This window comes from Eumetopias jubatus, unplaced genomic scaffold (assembly GCF_037043125.1).
Source record: "Eumetopias jubatus isolate StellerSeaLion01/CBP00866 unplaced genomic scaffold, mEumJub1_p1.0 scaffold_9, whole genome shotgun sequence".
In the NCBI taxonomy this organism is placed as follows: domain Eukaryota; kingdom Metazoa; phylum Chordata; class Mammalia; order Carnivora; family Otariidae; genus Eumetopias; species Eumetopias jubatus.
In genome coordinates, this window is record NW_028274815.1 from 91,899,845 (window position 1) to 91,920,395 (window position 20,551).

The window sequence follows — 20,551 nt, forward strand, 5'->3', positions numbered from 1 at the left end:
TACACAGGCTTTGCTCAAACCCTCACTCTGGGCCCCTTAACCCCATCAGCAAGGAGACTGAAGCAGCAAAGAGCATCACAGGCCCAGGGTCTGGGCAACATGGCCTTTGTGTCTCCCCAGCTTGCCCCCATACCTGAAGTGTGTTAACTTGCTTCCTTTCCCCACCTAGCCTCTTGCCCAGTGGTTTGATGGTTTGCACTTACTTGATATACATGGGATTTGCTTGAGCAGCTAACTTTGGCCTGTGAGACTTTCTACTCCATAATGTCTGAATGTGTTGCCCAGGGCACACTTGGAGGCCATCCTGGCATTATAGTCCTTCCCCACCCAGTACAGCTATACCCCAGACCCACCTCAGAACCAAGTTCTTCACCACACTCCTGCTTGCTGAGACTTGAGCTGGCTGTCCTTACCCACAGGTGATATCTTTCTCCTTCTGAGGACTTGAGCTTTGACCAGCTCCCCTCGTGGGCCACTCTCTGTCCCAGCACACTCAGTTCTTGCCCCTGCACCTGGTCAGAGTGTTAGTTAGGCCTGAGTCAGGGATGCTTCTGCGCTCTGGCTACACTGTCTGGCCAGGTGGTCACATCTATGGGCCCTTTGTGAGGTAAGCCCAGCCCCTCTGATGCTGTTCAAGGGCAGGGTACCTCTAACAGGTCCCTCAGCTCTCAGAGCCCCACAGGCTCAGCAAGACCAGCAGTATCTAGCCCTAATGCAGAAATCTTGCTTGTTTCACACCTCTTGGCTTTCTAAATTCCTGGGCTTAGGACTGAACTCCTTGGAAATGAAAGCACCTCCATGGTCATTTCTGTCAGGGTTCTGTTATATGACTCCATAGTCCTAGAGGCAGGATGAGGCACCAAATGGCCAGGCTCAGGGAATCTGGGACTGAGAGGCACTTGGGGAGGTAATGCTTATGGCTAGCAAGAGCTGCCCCCAGAAACACCAAGTAGAAAGCATCGTTTGGCAATGACAATGCTGGCATAATATACCTCTGTGGGATGAATGAATGAGCAGATTCCCACAGACCCATTAGCCATATGTACCTCCATTGTTAACCTTGTCCCAGGTAAACATTCCCCATTCTGCCTCCCTCTCCCTTGTGGGGGTTCCCTCTCCTGGTAGCGATTCTTAGGCCCAAACCAGGCTCCACCGAGGAGCAGACTCCATCCCACTCTGCAGTTAGAGCCTAGCTGTAACAGGGAGCTCCCGGGAACTCAGAAACCTGGGGATTAATATTTGTCTTTCCAGAGCAAAATATAGATCAGCATAAAGAGGATCTTACCTGAGATACATAAAACTCCAAATAGGAAGTCAGACTCTTGGGCCTGTAAAACCTGAGATTGCCTGGCTGAGGGTTCAGATGTTTGAGACAAAATTGTGTGCTCAACCTGAGGAGGACTTTCTAAGCAGGTATAAAACACAGACACCAAAATGGGAAAGAATAATTAATTTGGCCACACATTTTGGTGCTCGCACACACATGCACATATAGGCAAAGTCAAGAGATGAATGGGAACAGAGAATAAGTTATTTGGAAGATATTTGGACTTATCTTGGATAGTCCAGAAGGACTAAATTCTCTCTTCTGGAAAACTCTTTTTAAATCCAAAAGAAAAAGACAATTTCCTCCTTTGTCTTGATTCAAAGTAAGTCAAGAATTTTAGCAGACAACACATCCAAAATGAATCCATTTCCCCTCTTGGCCACACATCAATTGTTTGAAAACAACTGGCCTGTGGTAAGAACTCTCTCTAGCTGTCCCTGTTGATTCACCTTCTACCTGGTATCTGTGTCCAGAGGAAGTTGCACAATGTAAAGCAGAGAGACACCCACACCCTTCTCTGTGACTTCCACAGGTCTGGACAGGAGCCCATTTTTGACCCCACTTCTTCTCAAAGAAGGTGGTCCTGGGAAATAAAAGGGAGTGGGGGAGTTGCTGAATGCTGTGGTGGATGTGGACCCACAGATTTGAAGAGGAAGGGGCTCCAACAAGCCAGAGTCTTGGGCCCATCCTCAGGTCTCCACTCCTCCCCCAAAAACACCTCTCCTCCCAACCAATCACACTCTATCTACTTTGGGGTCACCAGAAAACACAGATGCAGATTGCTCCAGAAGCCATTGCCACCCAAAAAGCCTTTCTTTTTGCTCATGACTGCAGGCATCAGGATTTCAAGAAGGGACCATCAGGGTGCTTGCCACTCAGGGTGTCCCATGGATTTGGAGAGCAGTTGGGATGCACCTGGGCTCATTGCTCACATGTAGGGTGATCTTTTAAGCAACTTTTTAAAATCTAATTCCCATACCATCCATCCATGTAAGTACACAATTCAACGGCTGGTAATGTTTTCAAGGGTCATTCATGTTATAGCATATCTTGCTACTTTATTTCTTTTTATTGCCAAATAATATCCCATTGTATGTGTATACCACATTTCATTTATCTATTCACCAATTTGCACAGATTTGGGTTGTTTCCACTGTTAAAAAGAAAACCACAGGCCTAAATGGCATCACTTAGGTTAAGGTCCCAAGTCAGTAAACCAAGACTTAATAACTAACCTAACTACAGTGTGAACACCCCAGAAATGTAATCTTTAACCAGGAAACATGGAATTTCCTAGTTAGTAAATGCTAGGAAATTAACTGATAGACCACTTCCACTCCCCTTAGAAGGGCAACTTTGCTTAAACAACACATCTCTTGCTAATAAATTCCTTTCTTCCTCTTCTTCCTCTTTCTTCCCCCTTTCTTCTTCTTCTTCGTCGTCGTCGTCTTCTTCTTCTTCTTCTTCTTCTTCTTCTTCTTCTTCTTCTTCTTTTCTTCTTCTTCTCTCCTTCTCCTCCTCCTCCCCCTTTCTCCTCCCCCTCCTCCTCCTCCTTCTTCTTCTTATAATGCCCTCTCTATGCCTTTAAAAACCCTTTCCTGTTTGTCTGTTTATTTAGCTCAGTGAATTTCCCTTCTACTTTCTAGATAGGATGCTGCCTAATTCATGAATCATTTAATAAAGCCAATTAGACCTTCAAATCTACTCATCAAATTTTGTTTTTTAACACCATTTTTTGGCTATTATGAATAATACTGTTAGAACCTTTATGTTCCAAGATTTGTGTAGACACTTGAGTATACACCTAAGAATGGAATTATTGGGTTGCATGTTAACTCTATATTTAACATTTTGAGGAATTACTGGATGGTTTTCTAAAGTGGGTAAACCATTTTACATTCCCACCAGCAGTGTATGAGGGTTCTAATTTCTCTACATCCTTGCCAACACTGGTTAATATCTGTCTTTTTAGATTATAGTCATCCTAGTGGGAACAAAGTAAGACAAGTGCTAAGAATTTGACAAATGTGACACAGTAAATTTTAATTTTCATTATACCAAAGTGCTTTTATGAGTAATTTTTTAAGACAAAACTCCGATAGAAAATTCAGAGAAAAGTCATGAACACACAAATCACAGAAAAAGAAATATACATGTCTATAATACTCATATGGAAATATGCTTAACATCCTCAACAATAAAAATTCAAGTTAACCCAAGAATGAAATGTCACTATTCTTCTACACACTGGGAAAAAAATTAAACACAATGATAATGCTCCATTGATAAGGCACTTTCATCAGCATTGAAAGAGTAGGAATCAGTCTTTGTTATAGCAATATAGCAATCCCTGTTAAACATTTAAAAGTTACATATTCCTCAGCACAGTGTTCCACACCTAGGATTTTGTCTCACAGAAATGCTTGCCTACAGGCACAAAACTGACTGAAAATTATTCACTGCACTACAGTTCCTACTAGTTAAAAAAAAAAAAGACATGAGGAAAACAGCCAAAATATGTATCTATAGTAGGTTATTAAATAAAATATGTAATATTCTGTATCCACTGTGGAAAACAGTATGGAGATTCCTCAAAAAATTAAAAACAGAATGACCCTATGAGCCAATAATCACACTACTGGGTATTCGTCCAAAAAATACAAAAATACTAATTCAAAAGGATAAATGCACCCCTATGTTTATAGTGGCATTATTTACAAGAGCCAAATTATAGAAGCAGCCCAAGTGTCCACTGATAGATGAATGGATAAAGATGTAGTGTATATATAAAATGGAATATTACTCAGCCATAAAAAGAATGAGATCTTGCCATTTGCAACAACATGGATAGAGCTAGAGAGTATTATGCTAAGTGAAATAAGTCAGTCAGAGAAAGACAAATACCATATGATTTCACAAATATGTGGAATTTAAGAAACAAAAGAAATGAGTAAAGGGGAAAAAAAGAGATAAACCAAGAAACAGACGCTTAACTATAGAAAACAAACTGATGGTTCCCAGAGGGGAGGTGGGTGGGGCAATGAGTGAAATAGGTGATGGGGATTAAGGATCACACTTGTCGTGATAAGCACCAGGTGATGTAGAGAATTGTCAAATCACTATGTTGTACACCTGAAACTAATATAACACTGTATGTGAACTACACTGGAATTATAATAAAAAACAACAAAATTCTAAAAATATGTAATATCCGTGAAATGAGATCTAAAAAATTAACCAAAGTATGTGCATGTACTGACAAGGAACAACATCTGCTCTGGATAAATAAGCAAGTTGTAAAATATTAAGCAGAAAAAGATCTGGATTTTTTAAGAATAAATAATGATTTGTTAAGCTCAAAAAAAGGAAACTTGGGATTTTGAACCATTCACAGGCTTGTGCCTGAGGGATGGGATTACATAGGAATGTTACATTCTAAGTTAATTATTTCCATAATGCTCTAGCTCTTAATAATAAAATAGAACTAATAATAAAATAAAATAATTTCTATAAAAATTTGAAAGCTCCACAGTGAAAATTAAATGTAGAGAAGACCTTAAGATGATGAAAATCAAGTGCCTACTCCACTCTTTACCTCTCGGTTCCATTCCACAGGACTCATAAAAGATATTGTGAATCCTTGATATGAAAGATGAGGATTTGGCTCACATGCTAACTCTTTATGTTCCTCCTTCTTCTCACTATTTGGATGAATGGATGGATGGGTGGATGGATGGATGGACTGATGGATTGATCAATCAATAGATATTCTACTACTTATTTGTATAAGTTTAAAAATATAATTAAACCTCTTCTGATTCATCAACCTCCAGGAGCTCCTTTTGAACCTATCTCTGTAGGATAATGGTGTTAGTAGCCTCATCTATTCCATTACCTCCTTTATCCCCATATCCCACTCTCTGTTGCACAAATCCTCATTCATCCTTCCTCCCACAACTGTGCTTTCCAAATTAGATGACTGAAGAACTTGCAAAACAAAACAACAAATGCTTAAACATGGGGGTCTAGCAGACTGGCATAAGATTTCTAATTTTCTAAATATGATTATCTGTATGATGACAGATGATTAATTGGAATAAGGCAAAAGTGGTGGAAGCTAGATTCTCAGTTAAAAGGCTGTTGGGACATTGCAATTGGGAGGAGGTGGCTGCTACTGGGGTATAAGCAAATGAAGGGGAAAGTAATGCCCGCAGTTATGAGCTGGTTGAGCTAACCAGGCCTAGAGATAGAAGAGTCAAAAGTCAAAGGTGACCCCAGATAATAAGTGGCTTAAGCAGCAGGCAGTGTCATGTGCTGGGGTGGAAAATGGAGGAGAAGGCTTCAGCAGGAAATGTGAAGAGTTGAATGTGAGGCAAATGGAATGTTAACTACCTGCAAGATACACCTGTCTCAGGTAGTTCTTACCCTTCACTTCCACTTGCCAATTAGTCTGTAGCCCACTAACCCATTCTATCAAATACTGGGAATATCTTTCAAATACTGGAAATAACCTTAATAATTTGCTCATTGGTCTATGATTTGCCTCCTCCTTCTTTCCCCATCATATAGACAAGACCTTTCGACCTGTAATGGCTGACTAATGTCTCAGGATTGATTTAGTCTAGACTCTATTTTGAACACATGTCATCTGCCATCATTGCTGGTATTAGCAGCATAATGATAATTCTGTGCATATCTCTTTGTACATATCCAAATTCTTGCTTAAATGTGATTTTCTTGAAAAATCACATAGTCAACATGCATGCAAATGTAATAAGCTGAATCTCCCCCAAGCCTTGTAAAAGAATCTGTGTGTGTGTGTGTGTGTGTGTGTTTGAGAGAGAGATAGAGAGAACACAAATTTTCTATAATTAACTAAATTCCTAAAACCAGGAAGCGAAGATTCTGTACATAGACTTAGTGATTGACATATACCTCGTTCCCACATCAAGGCCAGTGGAGAGATGAGAAGGAAGTGGAAAAAGAAATGAGAGAAGAGGAAAAGAGAAACCAGAAGGAAAGTATAAACCAAAGGGAAGCAAGTAGGAACAAGAGGCTGGTTCTGAGTTGAGGTGAGGGTCCAGTGAGGCCTGGGAGCTCTCAAAGGGCAGGACGGAGACCAAAGGACAGGCATGTGTCCTGTACCTTCCAAGGTTTTGGATGTTCCTCCTCCCCTCACTGAGATCAGGGAGGCTGGGCTCTTCTCTTGCTCCTTCTCCTGCTGCCCTGAGCCTATAACCAATCCCCAACAATGGGCTGGAACCTCCTGAAAAATGGGTCCTTGTCCCACAAACCCTCTCCAGGAGGCTCTACCTGGGTGCCTCCTTTTTTGGACTTTCTGGCTTGGGTCCACGTCCTCTCATTCATAGGACAGGTGACTACAGAAATGTCCACAATCGCTGGGGCTGTGTCTTTGCCACCTGGTGGTTCTGATGACTCCTGCTCTATTTTGAGGCATATATATATATAATTTGGGGTGCATTTGAGTTCAGAATTATTACATTTTCAGAATGAATCATCTTTTATGACATTAAGTAGTGGCTTTATTTAAACTTCAAGAAATACTTTCTGAGGTGTTCTTTGTGGCCTCCACTGTTCTACACATGTCAGGGCTGGGCTTCCACAGAGCATGGAAGGTGGGGAGCACACTTGCTCAGGTAATTTCTAGGGTCCAATGACTGAGTGTGATTTTCACCCAACTCTCTTGGATTCTCCAGAAAAACAATCATAGAGAAAGAGATGCTTTTTATCTTCTTTTCTAGTGTTTGCATCAATTCTTTCCTCATTACATTTTCTAAAACATTCTAGACCAGCATCCTTTCTAGTTCCTGAGACCTATTTTCATCCATCTATTCACATATAATCTTATATTTGCATATATAAGGCCTTGTGTAGGCCCAGTGTAGCTAGAGCCAGCTAGAAGTTGTGTAGTGAGGCTCTGACAATACACCAGCAGGTTAGGCCCTGGTTAACTAGTTTCCCCTGAGGGTGGGACTCATTAAAAACAGAGGGCTTGTATGGTGATTAACATAACGTAATAAAATTTAAAAAAAAAAGAAAGAATGCATCTTTCAATAAAATATTTTTTATTAAAAAAAAAAGAACAGAGGGCTTTGGGATATTTCAAAATGGTTCCTGCCCAAAACAGGAGGGGACTTTTCTCTGATATTTACTGTGGGAATCTGGCTGAATTGCCAGTAGTAAATCTCACAATACTGTGGGGACATCTCCCCCATACTGCAGTGCCTGGGCTTCCCTGGAGTTTTTCTGAGTTGTCCTCACTGAGCCTCCTGCAATTTGTCAGTTGAAGTTTAGGCTTGCCTGCTCTGACAATGGTTCCCACAGTGGTTTCTGCTAGTCTCTGCACTGGTAAACCATGAACCCTGTACTCACCTCTGTGGCTCTCCAATCGTGAGGGCTGCAGTTTGCCCTGTGTCCTCCAATCTCTTATAAATTTATTGTCAGTCTATTCAGCTTGTTACTTGTTAGGATGGAAAGGTGACTTCCAAGCTCCCAGGACTTTTTAAAAACTTTTATTTAAATTAATCTTGTTTATTTTGAGATAACTCCAAATCCACCTGCAGCTGTAAGAAACAATACACAGATTCTGTGTATCCTTTACCCAGTTTCCTCCAATGGTCTCATCTTGCATGATAGTCCAATATCATGACCAGGTTATTAACAGTGATGCAGTCAAAATATGGAACATTTCCATCCATAGGGATCCCTTATGTTGCCTTTATAGCTGCACCATGCTTCCATCCCCACCTCCATCCCTGGAAACCATTAATCTGTTCTTCCTTTCTATAATTTGTCACTTTAAGAATGTTATATAAGTGGAAACACTCGATAAATACCTTTGTTTGTTTGTTTGTTTCAATTATAATTCTCTGGCGATTCCTCCAGGTGGTTACCTGGGTCAATTGTTTTTTCCTTTTTAGTCTTCGGTATCTATGGCATGGATGTACCACTCATTGAAAAATACCTGAATGGTTTCCAGTTTGGGGCTATTATGAGTAAAGCTGCCATAAACATTCATATTCAGGTCTTTGTGTGGATACAAGTGTTCATTTTCTGGGGTAAACACCAGGAGGGAAATTGTTGGGTCCTGTGGTAATTGCAGGTCTAATTTTTAAAGAAACTGCCCAACAGTTTTCCAGAGGGGCTCTCCAGTTTTACCTTCCCACAAGCAATGTTTGAATGACCCAGTTTTTCATCATCCTTAACAGTATTTGGAAGTGTCACAATTTTTCCCCAGCCATTCTGATAGTGTGTAGCAGCATCTTGTTGGGGCTGTAATTACAATCTCCCTAATAGCTAATAATGTTGAACACCTTTCCTTATTTGCCATCTACATATCCTTCAGTTGAGTTGTGGTAGTTTGTGTTTTTTGAGGAATTGGTTCATTTCATCTAAGTTGTCAAATGTATGTAAATAAAGTTTTTAATTCCCTTATTCTTCTCATAGTTGTGTCTGTAATAATGCCCTGTTTCACTCCTGATATTAGTATTTTGTGTCTTTTCTCGTTTTTTCTTTGACGTTCTGGCTAGAAGTTTGTCAATTTTATTGATCTTTTCAAAGAAGCAACTCCGTTTCATTGATTTTTTCTATTATTTTTGTTTTCAATTTCATTGATTTTGCTCTTCACTATTTCCTTCTTTTTGCTACTATTGGGTTCATTTTGCTCTTTTTTTTTTAGGTGCTTCAGGTGAGAATTTGGGTTATTGATTGGTGACTCTTCTTCTCTACCTATATGTTAATTTAGTGCTATAATTTTCCCTCTCAGCACTGTTTTTGCTGTGTCTCACAATTTAAATATGTTGCATTTTCATTTTAATTCAGTTCAATGTATTTTTTATTTTCATTGAAATTTTTTCTTTGTCCCATGAATTATTTGGAAATGTGTTGTTTAGTTACCAAGTGTTTGGAGATTTTCCTGTGATCTTCCCGTTTTAGATTTTTAGTTTGTTTCCATTGTGGTCAGAGAACATATTCTGTATGATTTTAATTTTTTTAGTTTACCAGGGTATGTTTTATGGCCCATGATGTGATCTATCTTGGTACATGTTCTGTATGCACTAGAAAAGAATGTATATTCAGCTGTTGTTTATGAATATTGATTATTCCCAACAAACTGAGGGTTCTAGAGGGGAGGGGTTGGGGGGATGGGTTAGCCTGGTGATGGGTATTAAAGAGGGTACACAGTGCATGGAGCACTGGGTGTTATACACAAACAAAGAATCATGGAACACTACATCAAAAACTAATGATGTAATGTATGGTGATTAACATAACATAATAAAATTTAAAAATGTAAAATAAAAAAATAAAAAATAAAAAAATGAATATTGATTATTCCTATTGTTCAGGGATATTGGGTTCTTCTATATCCTTGCTGACTTTATGTCTAGTTTTTCTTTCAATTGTTCTATTGTTGACAAAGGGGTGTTAAAGTCTTTAACTATAATTGTGGATTTATGTATATCTCTTTTTAATTCTATTGGTTTTCTTCACATAATTTGCAGCTCTATTGTTTGATGTGTACACAGTTGGGATTGTTTTGTCTTCTTGACTCTTTTATCATTACATTATGTCCCTCTGTCTCTGTTATTTTTTTTTTCTCAGAAGCCTACTCTCTCTGATATTAATATAGCCGGTCCTATTTTCATCTGCTTAATGTTTGCCTGATACATTTTCTCCATCACTTTCAACTTTCCTATATCATTATATTCAAAGTGAGTTTCTTTCAGACAGCATACAGTTGAGTCATGCTTTTTTTTATTATTATGTTATGTTAATCCCCATACATTACATCATTAGTTTTTGATGTAGTGTTCCATGATTCATTGTTTGCATATAACACCCAGGGCTCCATGCAGTATGTGCCCTCTTTTATACCCATCACCAGGCTAACCCATCCCCCACCCCCTCCCCTCTAGAACCCTCAGTTTGTTTCTCAGAGTCCATAGTCTCTCATGGTTTGTCTCCCCCTTAGATTTCCCCCGTATCATTTTTCTCTTCCTGCTATCTTCTTCTTCTTTTTTTAACATATACTGTATTATTTGTTTCAGAGGTACAGGTCTGTGATTCGACAGTCTTACACAATTCGCAGCGCTCACCATAGCACATACCCTCTCCAAAGTCATGCTTTTAAGTCCCCTCTGCAAGTCTCCATCTTTTAATTTGTGTATTTAGACCATTTAAATTTAATTTAATTTTTGATGTTAGGACTTAAGTCTACTATTTTATTTTCTGTTGTCCATTCTCTCTGTTTGTTTGCTTTTTTTCTGTTTCCTTCCTATGAACTATTTGAAAAAAATTTTTGAATTTCATTTGTATTTATCTATAGGGTTTTTGAATGATATCTCAAAAGAAGTGACAGCTTCTTTAGTGGTTACTGTAAATATTACATTATGTATACATAACTTATCACAGTCTACTGGTGCCATTATTTTACCAGTTCAAGTGAAGTATAGAAACATTACCTTTCTCTACATCTCATTACCCTCTCCACTTAATGTATTGTCTTAAATATCTCCTCTATATATATTTAGAACCACTTCAGACAATGTTATAATTTTACTTCAACCATGAAATATAATTAGAAAACTCGAGTGGTGTCTGAATGGCTAAGTTAAGCATCGGACTTTGGCTCAGGTCATGATCTCAGGGTCCTGGATTTTGCCTGGTCTCAGGAATTCAGCTGGATAAGGATCCAGGGAACCATTCTGAACACCTACAACCTCAAAAGGAGATTGAAGAAAAGAATAGCAACAACTCTCTGAACAGAAAAGCGACCACTTTCTGGAGGTAAGACGTGCAGAGAAGTGAATCCGAGGTGATATTCGGGAGGGTAGATGGCGGGGGAGTGGGCCTCCGTCGGCTTCTGGCAAGTGATAGAGCCGCGGAGCACAAAATTGGAACTTTTAGAAGTCGGGTCCACTGAGGGATGTCATTCCAGTGGCTAAGTGGGGGGTGGAACCCTCGTGGGACAGTGTGGTCTCAGGACCCTCAGAGTCACAGAAAGCAGCAGAGCTCCCAGGTATCGGAGCGGGAAAGCTGGTTGCAGAGATGGAGCGGAGGCGTGGGCTCTCAGCTCAGGGTTGCCATAAACTGTGATCCGTGGCACAGTCAGACCACTGCTTCTCCAGCAGGAGCCCAACAAATGGCAGATCCGGGGATACTCCCCTTCTTTCCCCGGGAGGAGTGGCGCAGGAGCACACTGCAGGGATCTGCTGGGTTTGGAGACTCCACACAGGGTCATGGACCAGATATAGAAACGCTCAGTCACAGGCTGGGTGAGCACAGAGTGCAGCCGGAGACCAGGTACATGGGAGTGATTGCTTTTCTCTGGGGGTGCACTGAGGAGCAGGGCCCAAGTTCTCGGCTCCTCCGGAGTGGAGATTGGGAGGCCACCATTTTCACTCTCGCTCTCCAAAGCTGTACCGAAAGCCTGCAGGGAACAAAAGCTCCCAAGAGCAAGCCCGAGCAGATTCCTTAGCCCGGACGGCAAAGGCGGGGCAATTCTGCCTCTCGCCAAAGACATTTGGGAACCATGGCAACAGGCCCCTCCCCCAGAGGGTCAGCAAGAACAGCCAACCAAGACCAACTTTACCCATCAAAGAGAATGGCAGAACTTCAGCACTAGGGGAATACTGCACATAGAATTCATGGCTTTTTTACCATGATTCTTTACTCTTTCAAAGTTAAATTTCTTATTGTCTTTTTTTTTTAATTTTTCTTTTTCCCTTTTTCAACCATCTTATCAATCCCTTTTTCAAAAAAAACATTTTTATTTTTCATTTTTAGAGTCATATTCTATCCCTTCATAGTAGTTACCCTTATTTTTGACATATATATATAAATAGTTCTCTCTTTAAAATTTTGAGATACAGTTTCTTCTAACAGATCAAAATATACCCTAAATCTCTACTGTATGGCTTTGTTCTAGTCTCCTGCCTGATCACATTCATTCTCTCCCCCCTTTTTTTCCTTTCTTTCTTTTTTTTTCTTTAAATCCTCTTCTTTCTTTTTTCAAACCACTTTATATCTTATTAATATCTTTTATGAAATTTTTTATAATTTTCATCTTTACAATCATATTCCACCCCTTCATTGTATCAACACTTATTTTGTACATATATAAGTCTTTCTTTAAAATTTTGGGAGGCACTTTCTTCTAACAGACCAAAATACACCCAAAACCTAGTGTGTGGCACTGATCTATGCACCAGCCTGATCATATTTGATCATATTCTGTTTTTTCTTTGTTTTGTTCTGTTTTTGTTTGTTTTTGTCTTAATTCATTTTCTTTTTTTTTTCTCTTTCTTTCCCATTCTTTTCCCCTGGTTTCAGGTCTTTTCAGATTTGTTTAGAGTATATTTTCTGGGGACATTGTTACCCTGTTAGCATTTTCTTCTCTCATTCATCTATTCTCTTCTGGACAAAATGAGAAGATGGAAAAAATCACCTCAAAAAAAGAACAAGAGGTACTACCGTCTGCCAGGGACCTACTCAATACGGACATTAGTACGATGTCAGAACAAGAATTCAGAATAATGATTTTAAAGATACTAGCTGGGCTTGAAAAAAGCATGGAAGTTATTAGAGAAACCCTTTCTGGAGAAATAAAAGAACTAAAATCTAAACAAGTCAAAATCAAAAAGGTTATTAATGAGGTGCAATCAAAACTGGGGGCACTAACTGCTAGGATAAATGAGGCAGAAGAGAGAATCAGCAATATAGAAGACTAAATGATGGAAAATAAAGAAGCTGAGAAAAAGACAGATAAACAACTATTGGATCATGAGGGCAGAATTCGAGAGACAAGTGATACCATAAGACGAAACAACATTAGAATAATTGGGACCCCAGAAGAAGAAGAAAGAGAGAGAGGGGCAGAAGGTATATTGGAGCAAATTATAGCAGAGAACTTCCCTGATGTGGGGCAGGAAACAGGCATCAAAATCCAGGAGGCACAGAGAACCCCTCTCAAAATCAATAAAAATGGGTCAACACACCGACATCTAATAATAAAACTTACGAGTCTCAGAGATGAAGAGAAAATCCTGAAAGCAGCTCAGGAGAAAAGATATGTAACCTATAATGGTAGAAACATTAGACTGGCAACAGACCTAACCGCAGAGACCTGGCAGGCCAGAAAGGACTAGCATGATATATTCAGAGCACTAAACAAGAAAAATATGCAACCAATAATACTATATCCATCTAAGTTGTCATTGAAAATAGAAGGAGAGAGAAAAAGCTTCCAAGACAAACAAAAACTAAAGGAATTTGCAAACACGAAACCAGCCCTACAAGAAATATTGAAAGGGGTCCTCTAAGCAGAGAGCCAAAAAGCAGCATAGACCAGAAAGGAACACAGACAACAGACACTAAAAGTCACCTTACAGGCAATACAATGACACTGAATTCATACCTTTCAATAGTTACCCTGAATGTAAATGGGCTAAATGCCCCAACCAAAAGACACAGCTATCAGATTTGATTAAAAAACAAGAGCCATCGATATGCTATCTGCAAGAGACTCATTTTAGACCCAAAGACACCCCCAGATTGAAAGTGAGGGGGTGGAAAATCATTTAGCATGCCAATGGACACCAAAAGAAAGCTGGGGTGGCAATCTTTATATCAGATAAATTAGATTTTAAAACAAAGACTGTAACAAGAGATGAAGAAGGACACTATATCCTACTTAAAGGGTCTATCCAACAAGAAGATGTAACAATTGTAAATATCTATGCCCCTAAGGTGGGAGCACCCAATTATATAAGGCAATTAATAAAAAAAGCAAAGAAACACATTGACAACAACACCCCCCTCACTGAAAGGGACAGATCATCTCAGGAAAAGATCAACAAGGAAATAAAGATTTTAAATGACACACTGGACCCAATGGACTTCACAGACATATTCAGAACATTCCATCCCAAAGCAACGGAATACACATTCTTCTCTAGTGCCCATGGAACATTCTCCAGAATTGATCACATCCTAGATCACAAATCAGGTCTCAACCGGTACCAAAAGATTGGGATCATTCCCTCCATATTTTCAGACTTATCCCTGGGCTGCAAGGTTGGTTCAATATCCACAAATCAATCAACGTGATACAATATATTAACCAAAGAAAAAACAAGAATCATATGATCCTCTCAATAGATGCAGAAAAAGCATTTGACAAAATACAGCATCCTTTCTTGATCAAAACTCTTCAGAGTAGAGGCATAGAGGGTACATACATCAATATCATAAAAGCCATCTACGAAAAACCCACAGCGAATATCATTCTCAATGTGGAACAACTGAGAGCTTTCCCCCTAAGGTCAGTAACGCAGCAGGGATGTCCACTCTCACCACTGCTATTCAACATAGTATTAGAAGTCCTAGCCACAGCAATCAGACAACAAAAAGAGATCAAAGGCATCCAAATTCGCAAAGAGGAAGTCAAACTCTCACTCTTTGCAGATGATATGATACTTTATGTGGAAAACCCAAAAGACTCCACCCCAAAACTCCTAGAACTCACAGGAATTCAGTCAAGTGGCAGGATATAAAATCAATGCACAAAAATCAGTGGCATTCCTATACACCAACAACAAGACAGAAGAGAGAGAAATTAAGGAGTCAATCCCATTTACAATTGCACCTAAAACCGTAAGATACCTAGGAATAAATCTAACCAAAGAGGCAAAGGATCTGTACTCAGAAAACTATAAAATATTCATGAAAGGAATTGAGGAAGACACAAAGAAATGGAAAAACGTTCCATGCTCATGGATTGGAAGAACAAACATTGTGAAAATGTCAATGTTACCTAGAGCAATCTACACATTCAATGTAATTCCCCATCAAAATACCATCTACTTTTTTCAAAGAAATGTAACAAATAATCCTAAAATTTGTATGGAACCAGAAGAGACCCCGAATAGCCAGAGGAATGTTGAAAAAGAAAAGCAAAGCTGGCGGCATCACAATTCCGGACTTCCAGCTCTATTTCAAAGCTGTCATCATCAAGACAGTATGGTACTGGGACAAAAACAGACAGATAGATCAATGGAACAGAACAGAGAGCCCAGAAATGGACCTTCAACTCTCTGGTTAGCTCATCTTTGACAAAGCAGGAAAGAATGTCCAACGGAAAAAAGACAGTCTCTTCAACAAATGGTGTTGGAAAACTTGGACAGCCACATGCAGAAGAATGAACCTGGACCATTTCCTTACACCACACACAAAAATAGACTCCAAATGGTTGAAAGACCTAAATGTGAGACAGGAGTCCATCAAAATCCTAAAGGAGAACACAGGCAGCAACCTCTTCGACCTCAGCTGCAGCAACTTCTTCCTAGAAACATTGCCAAAGGCAAGGGAAGCAAGGGCAAAAATGAACTACTGGGATTTCATCAAGATAAAAAGCTTTTGCACAGCAAAAGAAACAGTCCACAAAACCAAAGGACAATCGACAGAATGGGAGAAGATATTTGCAAATGACATATCAGATAAAGGGCTCGTATCCAAAATTTATAAAGAACTTATCAAACTCAACACCCAAAGAACAAATAATCCAATCAAGAAATGGGCAGAAGACATGAACAGACATTTTTCCAAAGAAGATATCCAAATGGCCAACAAACACATGAAAAAGTGCTCAACATCCCTCGGCCTCAGGGAAATCCAAATCAAAACCTCTATGAGATACCACCTCACACCCATCAGAATGGCTAAAATTAACAAGTCAGGAAACGACAGATTTTGGTGGGGATGCGGAGAAAGGGGAACCCTCTTACACTGTTGGTAGGGAATGCAAGCTGGTGCAGCCACTCTGGAAAACAGTATGGAGGTTCCTCAAAAAGTTGAAAAAAGTGCTACCGTATGATCCAGCAATTGCACTAGTAAGTATTTACCCCAAAGATACAAATGTGGCGATCCAAAGGGGTACGTGCACCCCAATGTTTATAGCAGCAATGTCCACAATAGCCAAACTGTGGAAAAAGCCAACATGTCCATCAACAGATGAATGGATAAAGAAGATGTGGTATATATCTACAAGGGAATATTATGCAGCCATCAAAAGGAATGAGATCTTGCCTTTTGCAACGAAGTGGATGAAACTGGAGGGTGTTATGCTGAGTGAAATAAGTCAATCAGAGAAAGACATGTATCATATGACCTCACTGATATGAGGAATTCTTAATCTCAGGAAACAAACTGAGGGTTGCTGGAGTGGGGGTGGGGTGGGAGGGATGGGGTGGCTAGGTGATAGACATTGGGAGGGTATGTGCTATCGTGAGTGCTGTGAATTGTGCAAGACCGTTGAATCACAGATCTGTATCTCTGAAACAAATAATGCAATATATGTTTAAAAAAAAAGAAGAAGATAGCAGGAGGGGAAGAATGAAGGGGGGTAAATCAGAGGGGGAGACGAATCATGAGAGACGATGGATTCTGAAAAACAAACTGAGGGTTTTAGAGGGGAGGGGGTGGGGGATGGGTTAGCCTTGTGAAAGTTATTAAAGAGGGCACATTCTGTGTGGAGCACTGGGTGTTATGCACAAACAATGAATCATGGAACACTACATCAAAAAAAAAAAAAGAAAGAAAGGTAAAAGTAAAAGATAAAAAATTTCTGGAAAAAAAAAGAAAACTCATGAGTGGAAGGAAAGCTTATTTACTTATCTGCATTTTGTTTTTCTTTTCTAATTTTCAGAGATTTTTTTCTTTTTCTGTTTCTTTTTTGTTTAGAGAACTTCCCTTAGCCATGTTTTTAGGGTACAAATTTTTAGTTTCTCTTCATCTGAAAATGATTTGATTCCACCTTCATAACTGAAGGATTTTGTTTTGCTGTCTATAGGATACTGGCTTTACGTGCTTTCACAGAAAAAAAAAAAAAAAAACATTTTCCCAGTTCTTTCTTGCTCCAGGGTTTCTAATAAATCTGCTGCCCCTCAAATTGTGTTCCCTCTACAGGTAGAATGCCATTTTTCTCTGACTGGTTTAAAGATTTTTTTATTTGTCTGTAGTTTCCAGACGTTTCAAGGTGGATTTTTGTGTAGATTTTGTTGGAATTATTCTGTTTGTAATTTGCTCAGTTTCTAGAATCTTTGAAATTATATCTCTAGCCAAATTTAGGGAATTTTCAGCCATTTTCTTTTAAAGGCCTTTATTCCTGTCCTCTGTCCCCCTTTCTCAGACTCTGATGAAACAAACTTTAGACCCTTTTATAATCATACAGGTCCCTGAGGCTCCATTCTTTTTTTTATGCCTATATTCAATCTGAACAACTGCATAATTTCTATTATTCTATTTCCAGCTTAGTGATAGTTTTCTCTGCTCCCTCCATCTGCTAGTGAGCCCATTCATTCAGTGTTTTTTTCTTTTTAATATCAGCTATTATTTTTTTCATTTATAAAATTTCCATTTTGGCTCTCTTTTACACCTTATATCTTTTTTTTAAGATTTTATTTATTTATTTGAGAGAGAGAGAATGGGAGACAGAGAACATGAGAGGGAAGAGGGTCAGAGAGAGAAGCAGACTCCCCACTGAGCAGGGAGCCCGACGTGGGACTCGATCCCCAGACTCCAGGATCATGACCTGAGCTGAAGGCAGTCGCTTAACCAACTGAGCCACCCAGGCGCCCCTACACTTTATATCTTTGCTGAGATTTTCTATTTCTTTTCTGAGGCTTCCTTTTTTTTTTTTTTTTAATCTTAGGAGTGTTTCATTTGTGTTCATAATTGCTTCTTGGACCACTTTATCTCAGCTACTTTAAAATCTTTGTTAGATATGCCTAACACCTCTGTCATCTGATTATTGGCATTTATTGATTCAGTTTGAGAGATTCCTGGTTAGTATGAAAACAGATTCTTTTGTTAAAGCCTAAACATTTTCATATCATGTTATGTGACTCTGAATCCTATTTGAACTTGCTGTTTTAGGTAGCCTCTCCAGCACCTCTTCAGCAAGAGAAGCAGAGTCACTGCCTGATTACTGCCTTGTGGAGGTAGCTCAGGAGCCTCTCTACTGCCAGGTGGGGGTGGAAGTCCAGACTCCCCATATTATCTCCACGGACACCAGGGAGTGGAGAGCCTCATTATAGTCTCCATAAGGTTGGAAATCTAGGCTCCCCACTACGGTTTTAGTGACATATTTGAGGATGAGGTCAGGTTTTCTTGACTGGCATAGAGGAGTTAGTATCTGAAGTTTTCTGTCTTATTAGACTGTCCCACCCTGGACCTTTGGCTAAAGAGAGTGGACTTCTGTTGGAATGAGAAATAACAAACCTGGGGCACCTGGAAGCTCAGTCCGTTAAGTGTTTAACTTGATTTCAGTTCAGGTCATGATATCAGGCTCTGCACTCAGTGGGGAGTCTGCTTGAGGTTCTCTCTTTCCCTCTCCTTCTGCCCCTCCCCCAGCTTGTGCTCTCTCTCTAAAATAAATAAGTCAGTCTTAAAAAAAAAAAAGCAAATAACAAACCTTTTACAAAATGGCAGTCACCATCTTCACTAAGTTTTTTAATACAGATCAACTTTGACATACCAGGCAGGGTTTAGGTGAAGGAAAGGGCATCCAATGGATAGTGCTAACCCATATCAAAGGTTGTGCTTAAGGAAGGAGACTGGTCCCAGTCAGAAGCGTGGTGGGCTGTGGTGGGAGCCAAGGCCCTTGACACCCTCTGTCTCCATTGTTTTATCCATCAGTAGCTCCTCCACTTGATATAAACAATTGTATCTTTCTCATTCCGCTATAAACTGTGGGAAAGCAGATCTAAACAAGTCCTCCAACTCCTCTTCCCTCCAGATTGCTATGGGTGAACAATTTCCTTTGCAAAAATTCTGGAGCCACCCAGGCTATAGGACCAGTTAACATTACTAAATTAAGTTGTTTAGTGATTTATTTCTCCCTTTCTCTCCATACCTCTTTCCCTCCATTCTGACCTCCATGAAGCCTTCTCAACCTGCAGGATTGAGGATCTGCTCAGGGGCACAGATGCCAGCCATTTCCCAGAAATAGACACCCATGAAAGGCTGTGCAACGAAGGCTTCAAGGTCTGCCTCAAGAGAGCCCTGTTCCATTTGGATTAATGACCTTGAAAAGCAAATAAGCCTGGGAAGGAAAGTGGTCCCATCACCCATTCCTTCATCTCATCCATTATTTATTGGCCACTTGCCAAGACAGATGCTGAGCTGCAGAAGCAACAATAGCCAGGATGGTGCAAAGCCAGCAAGACACATGAGACATCAGCCCTGGAGTCAGGACACCTGGCCTCTTGTCACATTTTGGAAAAGTTGCCTATCCTCCCTGGCATTCACCTGTCTCTGTGGAGCAGATAGGCTTGTGTGACTTATAATTCCAGCCACGATAGTCTGATGTGGTGGTTCTTTTTATAGCAGTGCCCTTAACTCTTACTCCCAGGGTGGCTGAATTGGGAAAGATCCTGTAGAAATCACCCTCATTTCAAATCAAATCTTTTTTTTTTTTTTGTCAGGAAGAAGGCCAAAGCTGTTATTCCCAGGACTTTAGAGCAATTCTCTGACCTGTAGCCTATCTTGGGGCCTTCTCTTATGGGTGAATTTGCTGTAACACTAGGCAAGTTGAAGCTAGTTCCACCATAGATCCAGCTCCCCATCTTGGCAATGGGAACAGTCCCACATTCCTGCTCTTTTTCCAGTGGCAAGGTGAGGCTGAGTGATTGAGTACAGAAGGGGCTTCTTTTGCATGTACAGTGAGGGACCAGATGTAGGCCTTGAGTTCCCAGCAGAACAGGGCAGAGCAAGCTAGGCACCTGCACGTGTGCATACCTTGGGGTGAACCTGCTGTGTTAGATAACTCTGGAGGCCCATCACTGCATTGTCCAAGGTGGGAGGATGTGTGGGGTAAGGAATGGGGTCATTACCACCCCCCTGGCAATTTTTTTCTAAGAGTGGCCCCATAGATTCACATTCCGGTTCACATGGATGAGATGGTGCATGCTACAGATGCACCATTGTGTCTAAATAAAAGCTGGAGGTCTCCCAAATTCAAGCCCTCCCTATTGCCAGTCCAAGGACTCTCTGTTCTTTGGCCAAGAGCATTGTAGTATGTTTTGTCCCTGGCCTACTTTGAAGTTGCTACAGTCAAACTCTGTGTCAGCTCAAGACTAAGGAGACTGTCGAACTAACATTTTTCAACTTTTTGGTGGGACAAGGTGTACAGTGAGCAAGTGG